This window comes from Bombus pyrosoma, linkage group LG9 (assembly GCF_014825855.1).
Source record: "Bombus pyrosoma isolate SC7728 linkage group LG9, ASM1482585v1, whole genome shotgun sequence".
Taxonomy (NCBI): Eukaryota; Metazoa; Arthropoda; class Insecta; order Hymenoptera; family Apidae; genus Bombus; species Bombus pyrosoma.
In genome coordinates, this window is record NC_057778.1 from 1,680,629 (window position 1) to 1,704,020 (window position 23,392).

The window sequence follows — 23,392 nt, forward strand, 5'->3', positions numbered from 1 at the left end:
GATTTCGTGCTTATCACGTTACCCTGAAGTTTTGTTTTGAAAGTAACTGAATATCGATACAGAGATCAGAGTATAAAAAAAATATGATTAGCGATGTATCGTAAGTAATACTTAATTTGTATAATCGAGCAGAAATATTAGACTACCTATCGAATTTAAAGATACTTGTTATTATTTTAATTCAGTTACTCTAACCATTAGGCAATTTCTATGTCAAAGTTTTAACAGTTCACGCGCTAGAATTCTTCTGATATCAGCGAATGCCCGAAAATATTTCAGCTAAAGCCACAGGAAGGCGTTACTAGCTGATTTTCTTCCAACTCCGGCAAAACTTGCGACGTGTTTCCTTGCTTTTAAATCCGCGAATCCCACGCGGCTCGTATTTAAAAGGTCACGAAAAGAGAGGAGAGGACGGGGAGGATCTTGACTCGGACCAGACTTTATCAGACGCCTTTTCTCTCTTCCTTTCTTTCCGTTCTTTCAGTGGCAAGAAGTTAATGAACGACAAACACTCTCGCTCTCAGTCTTTGATGCACTGGCGTCTTGGCCCACGCGTCACCATAATTACGTCGTGCACGCACGCGTGTCCCATACTGCGTGATCGGGGTGCTAAGTGCATTCGCAGCTTCTTCTAGCCTCGCTATTCCACCGATGCTGATTTCATTTCTCTTCCAACGATCCTCTCACTTACTCAGAATTTCATTTTCATATTTTTTCTTAAGAAGAGGTAGATGATATCTTGTATACCGAAGTACAATTCCAAAATATGATTTTTTACAATACTTTTTTGAATACGTGTAAATCAAAGACTAGCAATATTCGCGCAGATATTTAAACGACTAATTATTCGTATATTGGAAGCACGGAGACCGTAATGATGTTTCAAAATTTTAGTGCGACTTTTAAAAATATTCGAATATTCAATATTTTAATTTTTCGATATTTTGACCTAGTAATCAGTGATTCATATCTCACACCATGTAAGTAAATCTCAGTATGTCGTGAAATAATAAAGTGTTAAAGTGTCGAAGGCGGAGCATAATACTAATAAATATCAAACATCGGATAACCGTATACATTCTCTTATACGTAATTAAAATCCAATACTCGTAACACAATCGAACGAATAAGTAAAACAGTATGTATAACCAAAAAAAAAAAAAAAAGAAAGAAAAATTGGCAACGATATCATTCGTTACGATCATTCGAGATCAGTGCAACAAGTTACGAAGGGTATATCGGAATGACGTTATGATGTCACGATGACATCATTGTCCGGGAGATCTGCTGCCGCTGCACCGAACGGAGTCGGCCAACGCTCCAGACAGGATATTATCGCGGCAGTCATTCGCTAATTGATCCACCGTAGTGTTTTATTTTACGCCGTCCAAACGCGGTTCTCAATATCTGATTGATGCTCGGTTTAGAACCAGCTGTGCACAATATCGTCTTATCTGTAATTGCATTACTTCGATCCTACATTGTAATTATGCTTGTCGCGCAGATGTCTCTCTGCTACGTGGTTCATGCAAATTTTTCAGCTTGCAAGATTGAGACGTTTGAGCTCTGTTCATGTTGCATTCATTGAGAGACGATCTTCCGTCACGGTTGTTTCGCATTCGTTTCGATAATATCAGTTTTCTTAACTTTTTAATTATCGGCTACACGATGCATGTCACAAGATAGAATTGTGTCGTTGCAACTGTCTTTGTGCGTATATGATATGTATAAGGTGTTGAGTATAAGAATGTAAGATCTTAAGAGTTCAGAATACTTATTAAAACTCCGGAACATAATTAACGAGTAAAAAAAAAAAATTGTATGTGCGAGTATTGGCAAATGCCAACGTAACAAGTAGATAATCTAAATGTTTAGAGGTCTGTTTGAGAAGAGAAATCGATCGAATATGATGTTAATTTAAAAAGAAGATTGATAGACGCTTCATCTCGAAGCGGAGAAATGAGAACCGTTTCAGTGACGATGCTATTAATTCATAGAGTTCATAATCTATTAGTTACGTTAGCGGAGGAGCGTTAACGAGTGTAATGGCAGCACACGCCATCTACGTGTCATTTAATTCTGACACCCTCACACCATCGATGATCTCATGCCGCGAGCCGACTTGACTTCGCTTAATTGTTTGTTATCATTACCGAGCGCGTGCTATTGAAATTAATGTTGATCTGTCTCAGTTAACATGTGCGCTCCCATAAAACCTGCTTCCGGCGCGTTGGCCCAGCTCACTTGATGGAATTAAGCTGCATGCGTCTCGTGTCGACGCTTGTTCCCCTGAAATAACCAGTTTTTCGACAGGCATCCGCTTTTCGATGTTACGTTCACCTCGACTGCGCTCAATATGCTTGTTTGATTGGGTGCGTACGACTACAGTTTACTTAAAATAAATTACCTGAAGCAATTTTATTTTTTCATTTTATTTGCTTACAAGAGAAATGCAATTTTAATTTGTCTAAATTTTATAAAGGCAGCAATTCATAGCGGACTTCACCTTCGTTCTCCGTGCAGGAGTTTGTTCCCGATCAGTCAACTGAACCCTGAAGTCGTTTCTGGTTGAAGTTCATCCCGTTGATCTCAGAGAGAACTTCCTCTCATTGATGGACGATAAACGATTCTAATCTAACGAGACCAGCGAGCCAACGCATAATATGGTCGTTGACCCTCAGCCAATGATTCTGATCTCTCGACACCAGTGTGTTATTTGATCGTTTGAACATCGAAAATTGTAGAAATGCAAGCTATTGTGCGGAAGTAAATAGCTGCGTCTACAGAGATTCTACTGCAATTTGTGTTCATTTTCCAACTATGAAGCCAATATTTGTATTCATAGATATTTCACACTAGTTCCACGTTTTCTCTTACATTTGAATTAATTTACATGTTTATCCATTTGATTAAAAAAAGGTTTTAATTTATGGTATCGCACGAACATATAATATATTATACAAAATATATTGTGCTCAATGAGAATATTCATTCGACTATTATATTATCGTGCTCACTATAGTCGTTACTTTATACTCATACCTTTTTAAGTTGGTGATTTTGTAAAATATCAAAGCAACCTACATATTCTTAAGTACCACTTCGCAACCCATAGATAGAGGAATTCGATATGTATAGGTACAAAATTGCATAAAAGGACGAATATTATTCGACATTCGTCAAATATGTAGATACAGTACATACTCGTACACGATAGCTAGTGAACGACATTATCTTGAAGAACAGTTTTTCCGAAGCTGATAGGACAAACCTGATTGGTCTTGCAGAATCCAAGTACATATAATTTGCTTTTATGACTCGATAGCTTCGCGAAACGTGTTCCCAACGACGAAATCGTTGCCGGAGGAATCAGAAAGTCATTCTTGATATCGATCCCAGACGAATCCAAATGGACAACCCACTCGCGATATAATTTAATGATCATCGAAGGTTTTTCAAAGAACGTGGAGCAGTGTTGTCCGTAGCGCTAAAACCGGCTATCGCGATCGGACACGTCCGCAACGGACATACATAGTCGTTGATCGCAGTTTATTACGAATCGGGCACGGTCCAGATACGGCCGATCGTCGTTACGTGTGCTGCTCGATCGACGATATTATTACAGATTGCCTGAACGGCCTGTGAAATTCATGATGAGCCGTTTAATGGCTTTCGACAGCCGCGAAAATGATCCATTATGTTTCGACGCAGCAGCTTGGCCTTTGTTGATCAACCTCGAGCATCATCGATGCACGAGAGAGCTCTATTAAACTGTTGGTGCAATGCTTCCTTCATAGTCGCTAACAGTTCTATTCTGTTAACCTGGTAAACAGAAAAATTGAGTTGATTCGACGAAATCGTTTACGTAATTCAGTTGTACCTCCGGTATTTGAATTAATGGGAATAAATAATACGTAATTCGAATAGAAGAATGTGAAACTTGTTAAGATTTTCGAGAGCTTTGATACTTTCAAGAGTTATCGAAGCTTAGAAACTCGAGACAAAATTCAAAACTTACCGATAGTCTGCGGATATTTATGGAAATTCATTGTTTTATGAGCACAATTTAAGAAATAAAAACCTAAACGACGATTCGTTTCATCTATTAAATAAAATATTACAAAGAGTATTCCACTTTAAATACTTTATATAATATATTTCTACGAATTATATGCATAATAGACATTTTTATCTTTGCGTTTCTTATACTTACTAAGAATTTCAAGAGTTTTAAATATTCCGAATTATTTGAAATAATTTTGCTGTTTCAAATACACAGGAACCGCTTTGAATTTAAAATTCAAATGGGCCCGCCGCTAGTAGCGACGCTATAATTGTAAATGACCAATCACATGAAACGTCGAAGATGCGAAACGTCATTTCTAAGATGGCGAGGATATTGATGACACGTAGAATTTTCTCGCGATTGAATGTAAAATTTGTGACGTTTTTTTAAAATGTTCCGTGTATGACTATGTGTATATGTGTGCTTGTGCTGTGAGCTGATTGCTGCATATGGACTGATATTTAACCGATACAACGTGAAATATCAGGTACACTCTCTTTAATATTAACCTATACAGTAAAGGTTAGATTTCGTTGTCATGTTTATAAATGCAACATAAGAAAAATTAATACAATAAACATGTCAATGTATTATTATATTCATATCTGTAAACTTTTGCCATTATTTGAGTTTGTTATTGTTCAATTCTGCGTACGAAAATTTCTATGTGATTTAGAAAGAACATACGCTGTATGTACATATATATACATATTTAACAGTTCAATTATCACTGGACTTTTGATAATATAATTACAGAAGTGCAGATTCGATAGACAATTATTTCACTTGTCAAGTATTATAGAAAGCATTATACTTTGGATATTTTATATACGTTTTCATATTATGTGTATTTTGTCGTGTAATTTTGCACTTCCAAATTTCCTCTAAAGGAATACAAATTCGCGCTCTAATTATCACAATTGACGATTCAAATATGTTTGATAAGATCGATGGAGTGAAACGTTTCTTTCTTTATTCTTTCTTAGGATCTCTATCTATTTCCAAACTTTTAAGCGTTCCGTTTTTCTATTGTACTTTTTCTAGCGATCCATCTCGGTGCGCGCGCATAATTAGACTGAGTTATCGGCGCCAGATTCGGGGACAATGGCTGTATAAATATTCTCGTCGGGAGCGGTCCACGTACGTGGGCAGATGCGTCTTGCGGATACAGGGTGGTCCTGACTAAATGCAACGTGGATCAGAACAAGGCCGACTCGTAACGAGCGCGTCGCGAAGCGCCTGTTACGGCCACGCTTGATGCACGACGATCTGTCGCGTTTTTGACGCGAGTCGTTACTTGCCACTTCACAGGCCATCGCCGAATTCCCTTGCGTTTCGTGTACGCGTTGCGATTCCACGATCTTTCGTCGATCCTTGTCATCTAGCAATTCTTTTAACCAGCGAAATAATAGTGTCTCACGTGTCTTCAATAAATCCAAGATATTAACGGATCAAAGACCTGTGTAAGTTACTTACAGCTTAGGTTACTGTTATGCCTTACCATATGTTATGTTACGTAACTGAAATCTAAAAGCGTAATAGTTCTGAAAGAATTTATTTATGTGATGTAAGTACAGATGAATGCTCTATTTATCTGGATGTCTGAAGATAAACGGTTTATATAATAGACATTCATTGATTCTGCCCATTACGATTTTTTATTCAAATAGATGAATTCATTTGATAGAAGTTCAATTCGTCCTAATAAATAGAGATTTACTATAATTCTTCTTTATAGGATATTCTTGTAAGTAGTCCCGCAAAGTATTACTCTGTTTATTAGGGTGCTGAGAAGAACTTAAATACTTGAAATAGGTTGAAAATGATCTGCTGAGAAAACAATCGTTTACTAAGTAAGTATAAATTATCTAATATATTAAACACCATTTCAATACTACTTGCACTGAAAAAATCTAAGAAAATATAAACCTCATTATATCTGCGTAGCTCCATCGATAGCTTCACTACTTCTTAAATACAAGTTACGCTATCAAGAACTCTGTGTTTGCAATCTTCAATGTGATAAAAGCTATGTAAAAATCTAATTCCATTCTCGCAACGAGAACCATCAACGAGATAGTGAACTGATCGACACATGAAAGAAAGAAAAGCTGCAACCATTAATAAACGTGCAACACGACATCGTAGGTGAAATGGTAACTCATGCTGGGACCGGAAGAGGAACGTGGTTATAAAATAAATGTAACGAGTCCTGTTCGATAGTAAAAGGCTAATGAGAATAGGTGCGTGCGAATGCCGTGAGACAACGCCCCAATTAACATAACGCATCGTGCGGAGACATTTATTTATTTATATTCGTCTCCAGAGAGTGGTGGAGGCGGTTGGTGGAGGGGGCGGGTCGAGCTTTATTTATGGTCTATCAAGTTAATTAATAACGCTCTCTATCCTCCGTCTCTCTCGTTCTCTTCTCGGGCGTGTGTACGACTCGTCGTCGCATGGAAAAATTAATTCGGTCATTAACGGATCGTATCCGTAACAGTATGATTCGTGTCCCTCCTGAGTCTCCCGAGACGACCGAGAAAGATGAGTTCGGGTCCCATGGGCGTTTTCAGAAATATCGATTAATCAACGAAAGGGAGAGGTTGTGGATACAATTGATGGCTTCTACGGTCTCTATCGCTTTGCTTCGGCTCTGACGTACAATTGAAAAGAAAAACAGGCAGGATATGGCAAGGGACAAGATGATATAATGTGATACAGCTCGGGTAGATTATTAGTGGATTAATGAATGTTATAGAAATGCTTTTAGCATCTCGGTTAGTTGCATAATTGATAGATTTAATTGATAGATACGTATACCGATGAGATGCTGGAAATGAAAATTTCATATATACAGGTGATTCACTGTATTACTAGAAATTTATAAATAACAAGATACGAAGGATCTGCGGTTGATTGTCTTATTGTAAAATACAAACTACCAATTTCCAATTTAAAAAAAAAATGGATTTTTGATATAAAGCGTAAACGAAGGGAACAGGCTTGTTAACAAGTATTATATTTTTATCAAGACTAATTAAAAAAAGAAAAATAAATCAGGTGATATGGCAAAACGAATTAAGTAGTGAAATGGATATCGAATAATAATAATATATAATATAATAATAATAATTAAAAGATAAGATAAGATATATTAAATATAAGAATATTAAATAATAATAATTATAAACGATAAGAATAATTAAAAACAAATATACAATGTCTACAGATAGCCTTAATATTAAATACAAATTGGAAATTTAGAATTCTGCACGAACGTATGGCGAGGGGTAGAATTTATTTCGCAGGCGTAAAAAATGATGCCCACTAATTGCATAAACCAACAAGTGTAACCCAATCCAAAGTGTCTCCATAGTCAAGAGGATGGATAATTACCATGGTACGAGGCCCGAAATGCCGGTGTAACACGATCGGGCCACTTCTCGGGAAAGAAGGACCTTTTCAGACGGCCGTTTGAATTCGGCTGACCTTCCCTGTTCGAAGGATACTATCTCCTTTAAACCGTAGAGCCCTCTATAAAACAAAAGTCCTCGTGGCCTCTTAATGACCCGACCTAGCGTGTTTCTCGAGGTCGCGGACCACGAATGCGCTACGTCGTAAAATATCGGACAAAATCTTTCCATCGACGTCTTTCATCTTTCTTTCGACGACGTTCATGGCAAGATCTCTCACTTCTTTTCTCTCTATTTTCCAGTTAAACGAATTTCCATTAGAAACGATCGTTGGATCGTAATAAAAAATAAAGATTGTATAGTATATATTTATCGAATCAGCGACGTGTAATCGGCGTTTTGCAACGTTTCGCGTGATGTTTCATGTTATGAAACGTCATTTAAACGTGGAATGAAAAGAAATCGTGTATAATAGAGATCGTATGAATCTTGCCGGCGGAATAAATTCTGCAATTCGAGATGGAAGTCGTAACAATTTTTTCTCTTCGGATCCGGTTATTTTAGAGTAACGTTCAAACCAGCCGCAGAAATGTCGCACCTTCGGTCTTAACAACATGATAGAGTGCGAGCGACAGCCAACTTTATCATTCTTGAGCGTGGTGGGTGCGTTAACTGCGGTGCACGCTAGTATTTTGCTGGCCCTATTAATAGATACGTCTGTGTCTATGTAGCCGCAGCATTACAGATATTAATAGCCCATAAATTCAACGCTATTTCCACAGGTAAAAGTTGTACAGCAAAAACTCGCAGGCAATTCTTTGCTATTTCGCGGAAGCTATCGTTCAACTGATACTGACAATAAGCGACGTACGGACAAGCAAATTACATTTCTGACGAACTGATTTCTGATATGATTTTAATTGTTATTTGGTATTGAATAACCAAAATACTAATTATAATATCGATTATATTTCAAAGCGATCATTGAACAATTGTCTCTAAAAATGAAAATTTTTAGTGACGAAATAGCGAAGGATGTAGATGTTCTGCAAAACATAATAAATAACACGTTATTAGGCTTCAAATGTTTTTATGTAACATGCGAAAATAAATACAAATCACTTCGTAGGAGGACACTAACGAATGAATCTTTAGTAAATGCAAAGAAAATGCAAGTGTCTCAAATGACTATCAGCATCCAGCGTACTAGTACTTTTTAAACAATCAATTTATTATTCAATCAATTTGTGTAAAAGTAATAATCAAGTTATAGAAGGAAAAATCACGTGAAATTACGTAAGCGAACTTTGAATCCTATTAGAAATAGATAAATCCACAAGCATCGTATTAATTTACACACGAAACGCACTAACCGCCGAGCCAACAAAAGCATGAACAGCGTAAACAGATTTCACTGTTCATTAAAATCCCCCGATTACCCCGTCTCATTACCAAAAATACTCCAACGACGTACGCCAATTTCGTTAACAAACATCATCTTCACGCTCCTCTCTAATACTTTTCGCACCTGCAACAGGACAGGTCTTCGAAGAAAGGTCTACTGTTGCAGACATGTAGTCCGCGACGGAGGGGAACATAAAAACTCGGGTTGCTGGCTTTTCGATGGAGCGTCGCATTTTAATTATTTCGCTAGGTTTCGTGATGACGGTTTCGCGGGGGAGCGAGGAAAGGCAGGCAGAGGTTGTGCACTGGGCGGACACAATGGGGTACCGTCGAACGAAGGTCTCGCGGTTCTCTGCCGAGCCCTGGTATAATGTTTTATGGCTGCGATCAGCCGTAGAAGTATGAAGTGTCGATAGAGCGAGGCAGAAGCGAAGAGCGGCAAAGATCAAAGGGCCTATAGACGCCGCGTGGTAGCTCGGGACACGCTCACCCCCCTCCTTCCAGCTCTCGCGTGTTCTCTTTCTCCTTTGCCGACTGGATGAGCCTTCTTGCTCCATCCACATCGTGATTTCAGCTATTCTCACCGTCCTCCTCGCTCCTCACGAGACCCGCTCACTCCTCGGGCAAATGTCTCTCTCTCTCTGTCTTTCTTCGTTTCTTTTTTTTCCTTTTCGTTTTTTCGCCTTTTTCCCCTATTTGTTTCCTTTCGCGTTCGCGATGCTTCTTCCACTTCTTCTTCGCGACCGCGACCGCGTCCAACACTTTTTGCATCTTTTTCCCGAAGATTCCGTGCTTCTCGCGAGGCCATTGGTTGGTCATGCAGTTCTCGAAGATCTAAGATTCTAAATGGAAGAATTCTGAGTTTAAGTGGTTGTCAATGATAATAGTTTGAATGTGCGACGATAAGCGAGAAACTAGGAATGAGTAGCTAATATTCGATAGCTTTTGGATGATTTGTATCGTATTTGTATTTTAATATCGGACGTTTTTAGATTTTTATTTTGCTAATGTCGTAAGTGATTGGTGCATTAAGTGGGTTGTGAAACCTTTACGTGATTTATTCGTCGGATAAAATGATAAATTACTATAAATGAAGAATGTGGAAGGGTCAATTTGCAAGTTTGGATTGCAAGTTTGCAATCGCAGTGTGTATTTAACATACAGAATTTCTTTCTAGAAAAATGTTGCAAATAAGAATTGATTTACTCAGGAATCCATCTAGTAGTAAATTTTCAGAAAATTCCGGAAATATTACCATCTTTTAAATTAAGACATTTCATCTGTTTAAAAAACTTTCAAAAATTAACTTGCTAGGAAAACCTAAGAATTTTATTGTTAACAAAAAATTTGCAGCAAGTTGTAAGAAGGTTCTTTCAAATTTCGCCGAAGGGAAAGTTTGCTAGAAACGGTTGAGGAGTGGTAGAAGACGTCAGAGCTTCGTAAGTTGCGAATTCGTTCTGACGACGGAAACCCCGGCCTGAACGTCGCGTTTCGAAACTAATAACGGCCAATTGTCGGCGTATCGCGTACCCGGCGTAATTGGAGGAATAAATTGAAAAATTAGCAGAACGGCTCGGTAGCTCTGAGTCATCAGAGTCCCTCCAGATCCGCCGGTCTGCCGATAATAACAACGACTGGAATGTCAAACGGTCGCTTCGGCCTGCAACGAGCGGCCTAACTCCTTCATTTCCCCGCAAATTGCGAACCTCGTGTCCCCTTATCGGCGTCGCTTTGCGATCTGAAAATTTCATCTCGTCATAGGTGACGTGTAATTACAAACCCAATACGGATTATATACTTTGAGCAACCTATTTTCCAAATTTCAGTTTTATATCCGATTCGTCTGAATCACCTCCAAAGAAATTACCGACAATATAACTATGGAGTTTGATAAAATTTGTCTCCACTAACGAAACTCTTCCGATTATTTCATTTTATTCTCATTTTTCAAACTACAAGTTTTCCATCTGTAACCTCAAACCTTAAAGATATACGTAAAGTATTACATTTTTCTTAGTTATGTTCGTGAAAGTATGAAATTGTATAAGAATTTGCGACCTAATGATCACAATCAAAATTATACATATATAATTCTATCGTTAAATTTGAATTTCAGGTTTGCTAATCATCTACCAAGAATTCCATCTGGAAATAATTAACAAACTTCTTCCAAATTCCCTTAACCATATATGTAATTCTCTTTTGATTCAAACAAAAAATTCAAAGACACTGGGGACACTGTTTACCTTGTAAACAGTGCAAAGTCTAACCGCGAAGAGCGAAAGGGTCAAGAACCCAGTTGCTAATGAGCGGAGGAGGCATCTCTAGTCGCAATCGCATAAATCAGGGCAAAAGGGGCAGAGAACGACGAAGAGATGACAAGGGGAGGGGGGAGAACAACGAAGAAGCAAGTAGGAGAGATAGAGAGAATACGTCGGGCAGGTACGTCGTATACCTGGTGGGTTCAGGAAAACATTGACACGACACGAGGCAACGCACCCGTCCCGCCGATGACACAGCGGCGCACGTGCACTCTGAGTAGTCGGGCATAAATAATACAAGACGCGGACAAAGATGCCGCCCTCTTGACCATTTGTTTAAATTAAAATTATCCCTGGACCGAGCAGAGTTCGTCTCCTCTGGTGTCCGCACGCCGGCTCTTTTATTATAATTGTTAATGGACGCTTGTCTATGCTGCCCCGACCACCTCTGCACGTGGCCTATTCGCGCGCTGATCCGCTCAAACCTCCAATCTGCGTTAATTTGTTCGTTCTGACGCTTAATTTGATTTTTTGGCGCCTATGGTTCTTTTGCTATCGTAAAACATAATTTATAGAGTGTGCCTTTGACCATTATCAATCTGTTTGCAGAACGTTGTTTTTAAAACTCTAACGTTGTTACTGTTTAATGTTGTTGGATCACAGATGATCTCCTAGGGTATAGGTTGACTTGCATAATGGTTCCCAGTATTTCATAATAATTTTTTTACTACGTTTTATGCGACGAGATTTACCAATTGTACGTATCGCGAGAAACATACAAATTAAACTCGAATACCTTTGAGCTTAGAACTTGTCATCGACTCGAAGAACAAGAAAGCCCGAATACTAAACTTTCGAACGGTCTAAAACCAGTGTACCCTGTTAAAGCCATTATTCTTGACGTATCAACATATCAGAACCGTAGTAGAACCGTCATGCTGTTAAAATCGAGACTTTTATTGGCCGAGGAGATGGGATGCCCCGGTATAGTTATCGAGAAAGCTGATGACATAAAGATGGGCCAGGATCAGGCTGGAAAGGCAACGAGGTTGAAATAGAATCATCAGGAATTCCGGGCATGACCTTAAATCGACTCCCCGATACCAATCTCTATCGATAGCCTCTCGCTTCGAGGAATCAACTGGATCCTGAAAACACGATAATTCGTCGAAGACTTTATGACGGTCATTTCAGACGTCCTGTCGATTCTCATTCGTGGCTAATTGAACGTTTTCTCACAGGGTTCTAGCGAGCCAAAACAGAAACGAGTAAAAGATTCGTGACGTTCTTCGGATCCTCGAATCACCATCACATTCGCCGATCTGCTCGCGTATGCCCAAACTAATTTTCCAATTAGCAACGAGTGGATTAACACCGTTGTATAAAATTGAAATTCGAACGAGCATTGCGACTATCATATAGTGTCGCTATCTTATAACTGACTGCCGTGGTGCTGAACCACGTTAAAGTTTCCGTATATCTAACGATCGGCTAGTAGAAGCTAGACGCTATCGGTTAGCCTGGATCACAGAACAGTTTTGTAAAAACCGTGCTAGACCTGCTGGAATCTTTTTACACGGGGGAACACATTAAAATACGCAATAAGTAATTAAGAGCTGATGTTACTGTTAATTAAACATCGTTTTCGCTACGATGTTACAGAAAGTCAAGTCGACTGGAGTCTGAAAGTAATAAAGAGGCAAATAGGTAGTTTCTTGCGCCCGGTAATTATATCCATATAAATATAACGCTTCCTTCTATGGTAACGGCTGATGCAACATATTTTCTGTGATATTATTTTCATACAAAATTTCTATGGACGTCGAAGTCAAAAGTTATATCATGAATAATATTGTGTATTTCTAAATCCCAGTTATAATTGTCAATCTATATAAGTGAGACGAATAATAGAAGCGCAAAGAATTGGAAACTCGATAAAAGTAAATCAATTTTCCACGTCTGTGACAGTAGGCTGATTTAGGAATTTTTGTATGTTTCATCCTTATCAATTCACCACACTAGATCAGACATTTTGTCGAGAATCTAATTTGTAGGAAATATTTGTCTGATGATATAAAACTCATAAGCATAAAACTCATTCGTGCTAATGAAAAAAAAAAAATAGCAGACAAAATTATAAAGTTAAACGCAATATAATTGAAACTGTCTAACAACAACCCTTTATCGACGTAAACCGACGTTTCATTCAATATGACGTTCCCGCATTCGGCGAACTTAATTCCAGCAAAGCGTGGAATCTGTGGGAGAGATGCGGGCAATCGAGAGGAAGACAGCCAGAAAAATGTTCTTCGGAGCATTACTCATAGCCCATTGAAGGAACTATCCAAAGGCAAGCAAAGTCTTCAGAAAACACGAACGTTAACGTGGCCGTGGCCATGACGCATTGGCGCGCAAGAAAAGCACGGCGGGACGACCACGGAGAACAGAGTTGCTCGCGCGTTCGTTCTTCGTGGCTCGAAGAGTAAATAGCCCGACAACGGATCCATTCGAGGAGCGAATAAACGGGGGATCCAGTACGATTCGATTGGTCGTTTAGTAGAACGATCACACGCCTGTAAAATGCGAAACTCGTTCCTACAAGATCCGAACGCAGCACTACGCGCAATTTACCTCCTGCTCCGGAGCGCGGTAAAGCACTTTACACCGGGGTCTGGAGCGGTTTTATCGAATTCTGATCTCCTCCCGGTTCCTCTGTCCTTCACCGCCGTTGAATGTGATCCGACTGATAGGCAAACACGATGCCAGATGTTGGGCCAAGGCAATTTGCGCAACGATCGATTTATGACGGTCATATACGTGCACGATGTTCGCTGCTTTTCCCGTTTAATGGAGCTCCAATAAAGTCGTTCCTCGACGAGGCCAATCGCGAATTACAACGGGTCCTCGCGGCGATTGCTTTTTTCATGAAATTTCCAGAGGTTAGACGGAGATACCACTGGACGATAACAGCCGCAAATATCGTGTTTCAACGAACGTTGTTTATGAAATTTGAAAATCCCCGGGAATCAGGATTTTCGTTAGGTGTGTTTTTGGGTCCGATTAACGACGTGCTTTTCTGACGAGAATGACTGACAGTAGGGACCAAGGAATAAGATTTCAGAAAATATTAACACCGCAAATGGCTTCGCGTGTTTTCGATTCAGCGTCATTAAAATATATCAGGCGTTATCTTTCACAAAAGTTTTAATGAAATTCTTATTTATTGCAGAAAGCGTAGCTTGTGTTCTTAATCCACCACATGCTAACTGAATCATTTATGTTCAAGCTTCATTCTTTCGCTTTTCTAAACCTTCAAAAAGCATGAAATTTTGGGATACTCAGCAATGTCTTTATTAGATTACCATTCGTCGAATAAAACGTTTGAAACTTATTTCAGTGATACAGTAATTCCGAAGGAACAAATACAATTTTGAAATTTCGTCGGGATTATCTACGATCGCAAATGAAAGTCAAACTTTTTCATCAATCGATATCAATGTTCTCCAAATTGTTTCACTCCACTATTCGTTTACCTTCGCGCAAGAACTTGCACTATCTCTGGAGATCATATCATCGTTGTAACCGCGCGCTGTATGTTCTGTTAAGTAACGAGACAATCCCTCGAATAGCATAAAGAAACGTTCCACGCGATCATTCACTATAATAGGAGTTGGCGAGCACTGTTCGAATGGAATGATAGATCGGCATGGCGTTGATCGCATCGAGCCCGCGACGAGAATCCGTCAATGTCGTCGGGTGCGGGGAGTTTCCGTGGCCCTCCTCGTTTGACACGGATACCTTTTCTTTCCCCTTTCTCCTGTTCGCCTTCTTCAGAGACTTTGTCTTAGATGCTGCGAGAAGATACCGCGTGGAAGGTGTAATGGATCGCCACACGACCAGCCGCCCCAACCCCCGTAAGGAACACCGGCTGAGATCGGTCAGATTACAGAGAAGCGGGGCATAATGTCCAAACAGTTGCTCGTCAACAACCGTCTAACGGTCCTACAAAACGTCTACCATTGCCGATCGCGCGGCCGACAGTCGAATTCCTCGAACATCGGCCGATCGAGAGCTGAAATCTTCACAAACTGTCTTGGATACCGTTACGAGGCTCCACAACATGGGCCATCGTGGAAACAGGCGATGTTCGCGCCGATTCCAAGCTGCTCCGCCAGTAAACCAGATCCCCCGTGATCTGGAAACGAAAATTTTACGGTGGCAACCGTGGTTCGTGTTAACTGGCTCGTCTCTCAATGAGATCTTGGATTCCTCTGACATGACGGTAGGCTTAAAGGCTTACTTCGCTGAATTCGTATTGTGCGAACCATTGAGCAACTTAGATGAATCAGTAACAGGAATATTAGCTAAGTGCGACGCGCAGATTTCGATACAACTTTCTAGATTCATAGTGTAAGTTACTTCCAACGTATCTGTTTAATGCTACGACGATTAGTAACGTTACGGCCATTCCATATAAGGCTCAATCTTTTTTTATTGTTTATTTCTAGCGAAATATTCGAAGTTACTGAATTTTTCTACAAACATAACAAAAATCATATTTCATTAATTTTTGTCGTAAAAGTCGTACTCGACTCTAGTCGATAGTTATGATAATATTCAAGGTTCGAAACTAATGCATCTTGATTAGGACAAAGACCCTAATTTATAAAATGCTTCTACTATATTGCTACTATATGAGGGCCATCATCGACAAAGAAACACGACACCAAGCCGACTTAAAAACCCAGCGAAACCCCTTCGAGTCTAACGAACTTAACAGCAGTACAAACAGCAGTGCAAACATAACCAAGAGTCGATTTAGACTCGGGAAATTTAAGAACCTTCCAATCCAACGGTAGAGACATGGAAGCGTTTCAATCCAGTATAGGGCAGCTGAAGGGATTAATAACCAGGTAGAAGGTAGCGAGAAAATCAAAGCGTAGGATTGGTGTTCACGATGAACAGGCTGAACTATCCCACGGTCGAGCTTCTCCTCCCGTAGGATATTCGATTTCGGTAGCTGTGGCTCGCGTTCGTACGGACTCTACGTAGTAGGAAAACGATGGACGTGGATCTGCGGAAAGACGTGGCACGCCGCGCCGTGGGTGTGTGCGCGGATGGGACGAGGAGATCCACGAGCACACGGCCGGAAAAGGAAGAGGAGAGGGACTGGTAGAAAGAGCAAACGAGCTGTGGAAGATGAAAGAAGGACGGTGGTATCTCGTGGGTCGTAGTCGAGAAGAGCGAAGAAGGAAGAAATAGTGGTCGTGGGTCGAGGGGGGTGAGTTGGAGGGCGGGTGGGTTGGGGGGAGGCAAGAGAGACACAGAGGGAACTTGTTATGCTTTGAGAGATATGGCGGAGGCCTGCGGAATACATAATTTTGTAAAGACAAAAATGCTGCGGTCGTGCCTCGGTGGAGTCGCATTTTTCCTTGTTTCACGAAATGTTCAGGCTCGCCTTCCCTCCCACTCCCTCTTTTCCGTTCGTGGCCTGCTCCTTGTCCAAGCTTCTCCCCGCGCATCATCCCTCTCTCGTTCCTCTAGTAATGCGCCGCGGAATGAGAAACGTTTTGTAAAAAATGTATCCGCATCTTCGCAACGCCGCGGCTCTACCGTCCATGTCCTTTTCCTTCTTCCGTTCTCTCGTTCTCCCTTCCCTTGCTGTGTATGGGGTAACATGCTGCACAGAATCGTGCGCGTGTTCTTGGAACGCGATCAAATGAATTCTGATGCACTTGAAGCGTTCGTTTCGCTGTCGATGAGGGAAACATGCGGCACGGCACGTGCCATTCGACTTTTCTAATCTCTTCAATGGCGGAGCAGATTGAACACCATTGTTACTGATTGATCTTTATGGTGTAGAATTAGCTAATCTTGCCTCTCTCTTCTGTTCTTCGGATAAGAACGTGTGAATCTAGATTGATTTCCACCGATGAAATTTTTATATGAATTCGTGAAAATAATTCTTAGTTGTATCAGCCTTGAAAGTAAACATGTACTTCATCCAAATCACATCGTCGAAGTGAACAATTTTTATTTCTTATAAGCGGACGAAATTTCAATTATAGAGGGTTAATTATTAAAAACCGTGTTCTTCGTTTCAACATACATTACATAAATAACAATGACGAATATCACGACCAGAATATCCAGGTGATGTTCTTCCGTACGATACACGTAACGAAAAAGTGCAGCGTTGTATTGATAGCGCATTAAGATTTCAGCTTCTCTCACGTTTTCCTCGTTTCCTGTAGGTCGCGTGGGTCGGGACATATTTCACGATTTACAGGCTAAAGGACACACATTCCCGGACAATAATTCTCGAACTGAGATATCGGTGGAGTCGTAAAGAACGACAAACTATTGTCTTAAGGACAAAATGTAGCCAATAAGTGGTCGTGCCACGGAAATAGGCGAAACGCGTTTAACGGTCCTTTTCTGAGGGAAAAAAAATTTCCATAAACTCCGCCGATCCTTTCGTGTGATCTCCTAGTCCCTTCCTCGTCGTTGGAGTCTGTTCTCTCTTGTCCCCTCTTACTTTCACGCATAGTTGAGATCCCTAACTGATTTTAGTGGTTTCCCTTTGACTTTTTGACGTCTTACAAGGGCCGACAGCCATTCAAATACTTCTGTAACCGCGCGCGGGGACTGTCGCCGCCATAACTAACCTAGGATAACTCTCTGGGAACTTTGCCTCTCTTTCTCTCCGCCGAATATTCGCCATTGCTCTCTCAACTACCGCTCCTTTTCTGCATCAACTTTTGTTCAGGGTTAAAACGGTCCGTTTTGTGGTTAGGAAAACTGTTAGGGTACCATGAATTATTGGAATTTGATTGTCCTTAAGTTCTCCAGCAACGAAGGTTGGACAACTTTGGCAACGTTGATAGGATCAAACATAATCGTAGGGCTAATTAGGTATCGTTATGTTGCACTTAAAGTTGTGAATAATTGATGAAAAGTTCACTTCAGCGTTACACATGATACTTTTATGTTAAATTATGATTTAAACGTTTCTGTAGGTATATCTGTAGCTCTTGTTAATGTCAATGTACGAAAAATGTATCTTGCAATATGGTTTCTAAAAGTTTTTAAGTATATTTCATTCTTTTACGTACAAACGATATCGAAAATTGTGATATCGATAATCGAGCTTCTAAAAATCAGATTAATTGAAAACTTTTCGTCAATCGTAGCTACAACAATGATTTCCAAGGAATGTTATTTAACGAAACTTCTCATTACCGAGAATCTTAATACGTTCCTTCTAACTGGAGGAACCGCCTCAACTTATTGGCAGAAGAGCAAGCGCAATAATTCGAAACGGCTCGATCTTCTTCAAAAGCGGAACTTCGACGATCCACCGAACTACGGTGGAACTTTTCTAGGTCAAACCCCTTCGCGTTCACATAACCCACTTCCGTCCAGAGGTTTTCCAACCACTTATCCGCCCTAACACGACGGTTCTTTCAACACAGAGAGGAGAGGATAGACGGAACGAAACGAAGGAGACTGAAAAGCTGAAACGGGCAAAGTGTGTCCGTGAGATTCAGAGAAACGCGAGTTCGCCTCGCAACTGTGGAGTTTGCATTCTGGCACGTATAGCAGTTTTCAAGATGGGTATTTGATAGGATGTGGACACGTAGGCTATGTATACGCGGCGACTCGGTAGATTAGGATGATATAATTACAACATTAACATAAGTCACCGGACAGGCACGGCCGCGGAATAGTAATCGTGTCGAACACGTGTGCGCGTCATCGCTGTTTCGTTTTACTGCACTTCGTTTCTAGGGACAGTGCCGCCTCGACGGGTTCACGTGCGTTTTCGTCGGCTGGATATCCTTCTCTTAAATACCGAGATATTTATCGCGACGATTCGCGCAGTCGGCCACGGTCAACTTGTTTTCTGAATTTAATCGTTCGACCATAATCACCTACTATGCATAATTATTCATCAATTGGGCTTAACTACTTAACTTGATATCAAAGTTATAGAGAACCTTTGACAACGATTACTCGGAGTAACTTTAGCAAATGGGAGCAAAGACTGATCAGCCTTTTTCAAATTAATCGAGATACTGCTGTAAAATTTGGAAGATATATCAGAGAGGATTATTATTTTTGTATTGTTTAGTTACTCCAAACATACTTGTGTACACATAGAAAATTTTAATGGTTTAGTTTCGTTTAACATATTGGGAGAATCAATCGGCGTACAAAGAAACTTTGTCATTTTACGAGAAGCGCAGTCATCTTCTTTTTATTCTTTTTCTTGTGATCGATATCTTTGTTACATTATGTTTCTTCAGACCCTTCGGAAGGATATTCGTGAACCTGAAAATAGCGATGCAGGTGGTCGAATGGCATAATTCTATTAACGCAGCAAACATTTCAAACAAGTTCTAAAGAGAATGGGCATGATATTTCAGCCTTAAACTTGATCCGTAAACGCGATACGTAGCTCGAGCAGCAAAGTTGATACAAATTCTTTCATTCGATGAACGTGGGACGAAAAATTTCCGCGATTCACCGGCTCGTGGCCCGTTGCAAGCGCGGTCGAGCCTGTCGCGTAACAATTTCCAAATTGCCGTGAAATCCGCGATCCAAACGTTCCAGTGGAGCACAAAGAAAAATCCGTTCCGCAGCAACAAGCAACGAGCCAGAGAAAACAGAGACGAAAGAAAAAGGTGGAAGCGAGGAAGATAGAACGGAAGGGGAAAAAAGAGCGAGAGGAAGAGAGGAAGGAACACCATGAAATCAGGAACCTGACTGGGCATACAGCGTTCGGAAAGTTGGTGAACTGATGAAGCAGTCAGGCGATCATAAAAGGTAGGCAAGTTGAGCGTTGCCTGATGAAGAAATAAAAGTGTATACCTCCGTCTGGCCCCGCTTCCCTCTGTCCACGGTCCAACCGGTCGGAAGGTACAGAAAGCACCGAGATAGGGTTGCGGAGGCAGGCAGATTTCGCTCCCTCTCTCTTTTTCTCTCCCTTTCTGGGTTTATCCGAGTCACCGATCGCGTAGATTCCGAGAAGCAGCCGAAACAATATCATAACTCGTCGGCCCCGGGAGCCCATGGCCGTAAATAGAAATGCCTGATACCGCGAGAGAGAAGAGACTCGCTGGCTGCCCCGGCTGCTTCGTATTCCACCCGCGCAAACGGGGCTCCATGATAATTATGATGCGTCTTGGAGTCCCGCGCGATCGGTTTTTGATGTGGTTGAGCCGCCGAAACGGTCCCCGGTACCGGTTCGCCTTCATTCGTGATAGAAATTTCTGATCGATCTTCGCTAGTTCCACATTTTTTCGGCGGCTCCGCTTGAAATAGTATGGTTGGTGTTTCTTCGTATGATAAATTATTCTCTGAGGATAATGCCCTCCGATCGTTATCGATACGCGGAGGAGAAACTAAATGGTTTCGTGGAAGTACGCTGGCAAGATTTAACGATCGGGAATATTAGAAATCGCTGTAAAATATTTATTACCTTATTATTTTTTATATTAAGTTACACGCAGGGTTAATTAGTTCCGAAGAAATACATCGTCGTTTCGTTGGAAGAATACTGAAACTAGGAAATTCAATTTTTTAGCAACTCGATACATACCTGATAAGACAGAAACACGACGAATGTAATTTCAATCGTGATACAGTTTGATGTAGTAAGAGCAGTCGTGCAGGGATGGAGTTATTCAAAGGAAACTGGATCGTTTTGGCGATGCTTTCATAGATTCTGGTCCCTTTGACGATTTTATCCATTCTCTACGGTCCGAATCTTTCAACATTCGCCACGGACAGCTCCGGTTGGCTAGCTTCGGCTTTCAGGACGAAGAATAGACACTAGAACCACGGGTTGCGCTCGCTTAATCCGCGAATCGAAGCTTTCATGCATAATTCATGGCCGCGCCTTCGCATCCCCGCTTCTCCACGCGGCGTCTTTTGAATCGGAAACTTTTGGAATTCCCTTCCCGACGGGAAATTTATCGCGCTTACGGCATTTACGTCGCCGAGAAAACTCCGCGTTTTACACCTCCGTGCTGCCCCCAAGAAGAAGAACGATGCAACGTTGTATGAGATCTATTTTTCTTTCTTTTTCCTTTCCTCTTTCTTTTTAATATGTTGCTAGCAAAGCATTTTTGGCGCAAAGGGAAAACATTGTTTCGTTCAGCTGAAAAATAGAAACTATTTGGATAGAGTTGCTTCAGAGGTCGGGCCGTTTCACGGGTTTCTATTTTTTATTTTTTATTGCGTGTCAAAATGCGATGCACTCGCCCTAAAGTACTTGAACTTCATTTGAATAATTATGACAATTAATGAAACACGAACTTAGCATTGTATGCAGCTGATTAATCGTGTATTCTTACGTTTATTTGTTACAGCACCTTTGATGAACACCTTTTGGATTCTGACCAGTGAATGCGCAGTACGAGTAAGTAACTTGTATGTATATTTCTCGATTTACTTGAAGCTAAACCTCAAAACCTGTTAAAAAGATTCGATTTAACCACCGTCCTGAAACTCAAAAATAGAAAACAAATCATTTTCCATGTTTAAAAACGCTTTATTTAGCGTATCAATCGCTCCATATAACCTTTCATTCTTGTCACAATGCACATCGTAAGAAACGCAGGTATCGAACTCTAAAAGCTCCAATAAAACCATCCTAATATATTTCCTTTCTTTTTTTTTTTGTCTAAACGGCCATAAATTTTCAAATAACACAAAGCAACCCCAGTGAGGGTGGTAGGAAGGAAAAAAGGTCGTGATTAATATTTGAGAATTTATTGGATGACGGTGTTGGATGTGCACACCGCGTTAATCGTGGAAATCGACCCGAATGGACCGAGTACCGCGAGACTGATTCGCTGATACAATTTAGGCATGCGGGTGTGAGGCCTTCCTCCCCTTGACTCGGTGTCAATTTCAATTGTCCGTTGAAGAGATTGATACGGGCGATTTTGGCTGGCTGATAGCAGTGTCATTCAACGACAGGAGCACGTCTCCCATAAATGCAGAAAACGTCGTTTCTGTTCCGGAGGACTCGAGAGAAGTTTATGGGCACGTTTTTGGTGGCCGCTTTCGGGGAACGATGATTTGGGTAATTCTCGTTGGACGGAAGATTTCGGGGCCCGATTAAGCGGAACGACTGATGAAGAGACTTGGAAATCCAGCTCTCCGGCTGAAAGGTACTGCGTACTTAATAAAGATGATGACAGTCGCGAGAGCCTTTGTGAGAGCTACTCGTAAGGCCTACTAGGCTCTTCTTTTTCGTGGAACCAACTTGTACGCTTGAAACAGCTCTGGTAAATAAAACCGGCGATAATCTGGCCAATTATCTGATCTAAATCTGGCGAGGAAGTAATTTTTATTAGACATTCTCTCGTAATAATAAGCAGTTGGCCCTTGTACGTGCCTGTGTCTATGTTTCTTATCAAGTAAACTGATCTACGAGCGTGTAATAGAGCTGGATTCAGGATCGATCGGGAAACGAATCGGTGAAACGAGTCAATACTAAGTTCATTAGAAAGTTTTCAGGGTAAAAGCAGTGTAAGAAACTGTAAGTGTTTGTCAAGCCTCCATTCCCATTGTCAGTGAGCCTTTTTCACGAGCGTGGCTAATGGATTTATGGTCGCAAAATTCGCCGACCAGACATGTCTCGCCTTCGTACAATTTCGGAGACGATATTAGCATTAGAGAGACGAGCAAAGTCTGGCTGTGGGCAAGGTATGGCCCAGGTAGATCATCCTACGCGTTGCTCCAACAACGACAAACCACACCCGCCTTTGGACAATGGGTGACGCACTCCACCGTGCCCCGCTCGCCTCCCTTTTTCTTGAATTATGGCTTAGCTGCTCCTTTCGCGCCGTTTCAACTATCGTTCGACCACCATTCTGCCGATCGAAGATCTTCGAATTACGTATGCTTTTACGAAGTCTCACAGCACTGAAACAGGTAGATCTGTCGAGAAATTAATAGAGGTAGATAGATGAGGTTTATGAGTTTCTATTTATTGGAATTCGCGATATTAATCGATTCTCGGAGATGTTCTTATTATTGTAGTTTATTCCTTTCATTTTTCTACTCAGCCTTTATTTCTCTTTGTTTCAGGAGTTTATGATACTATGAGCTACATCTAGGAATGCGTGTAAAACAGATTTGAGAAACTTATGTACCAATGTTAAAATGCGGCATTTGGCTGGAAATTTAGAAGTTTCGGATCTTCACTATCAATAAATAACCGATCGAAGTAA

General features: G+C 40.8%; 1 long non-coding RNA gene across 8 annotated transcripts in view; it reads left to right on the top strand.

Moving 5' to 3' along the window:
- Window positions 1–4,397: 4,397 nt before the first annotated feature.
- Window positions 4,398–23,392, top strand: part of LOC122570661 — a 178,625-nt gene continuing 159,630 nt past the window's right edge. For 4 of the 8 annotated variants that reach the window (XR_006317878.1, XR_006317879.1, XR_006317875.1 and 1 more), the window contains exons 1-4: window positions 4,398–4,553; window positions 5,111–5,529; window positions 5,805–5,919; window positions 21,521–21,570. This is a non-coding gene — a long non-coding RNA (uncharacterized LOC122570661). Of the gene's footprint in view, window positions 4,554–5,110; window positions 5,530–5,804; window positions 5,920–21,520; window positions 21,582–23,392 lie in introns of all 8 variants that reach the window. The other 4 variants (XR_006317876.1, XR_006317874.1, XR_006317873.1 and 1 more) reach the window with 4 other exon arrangements.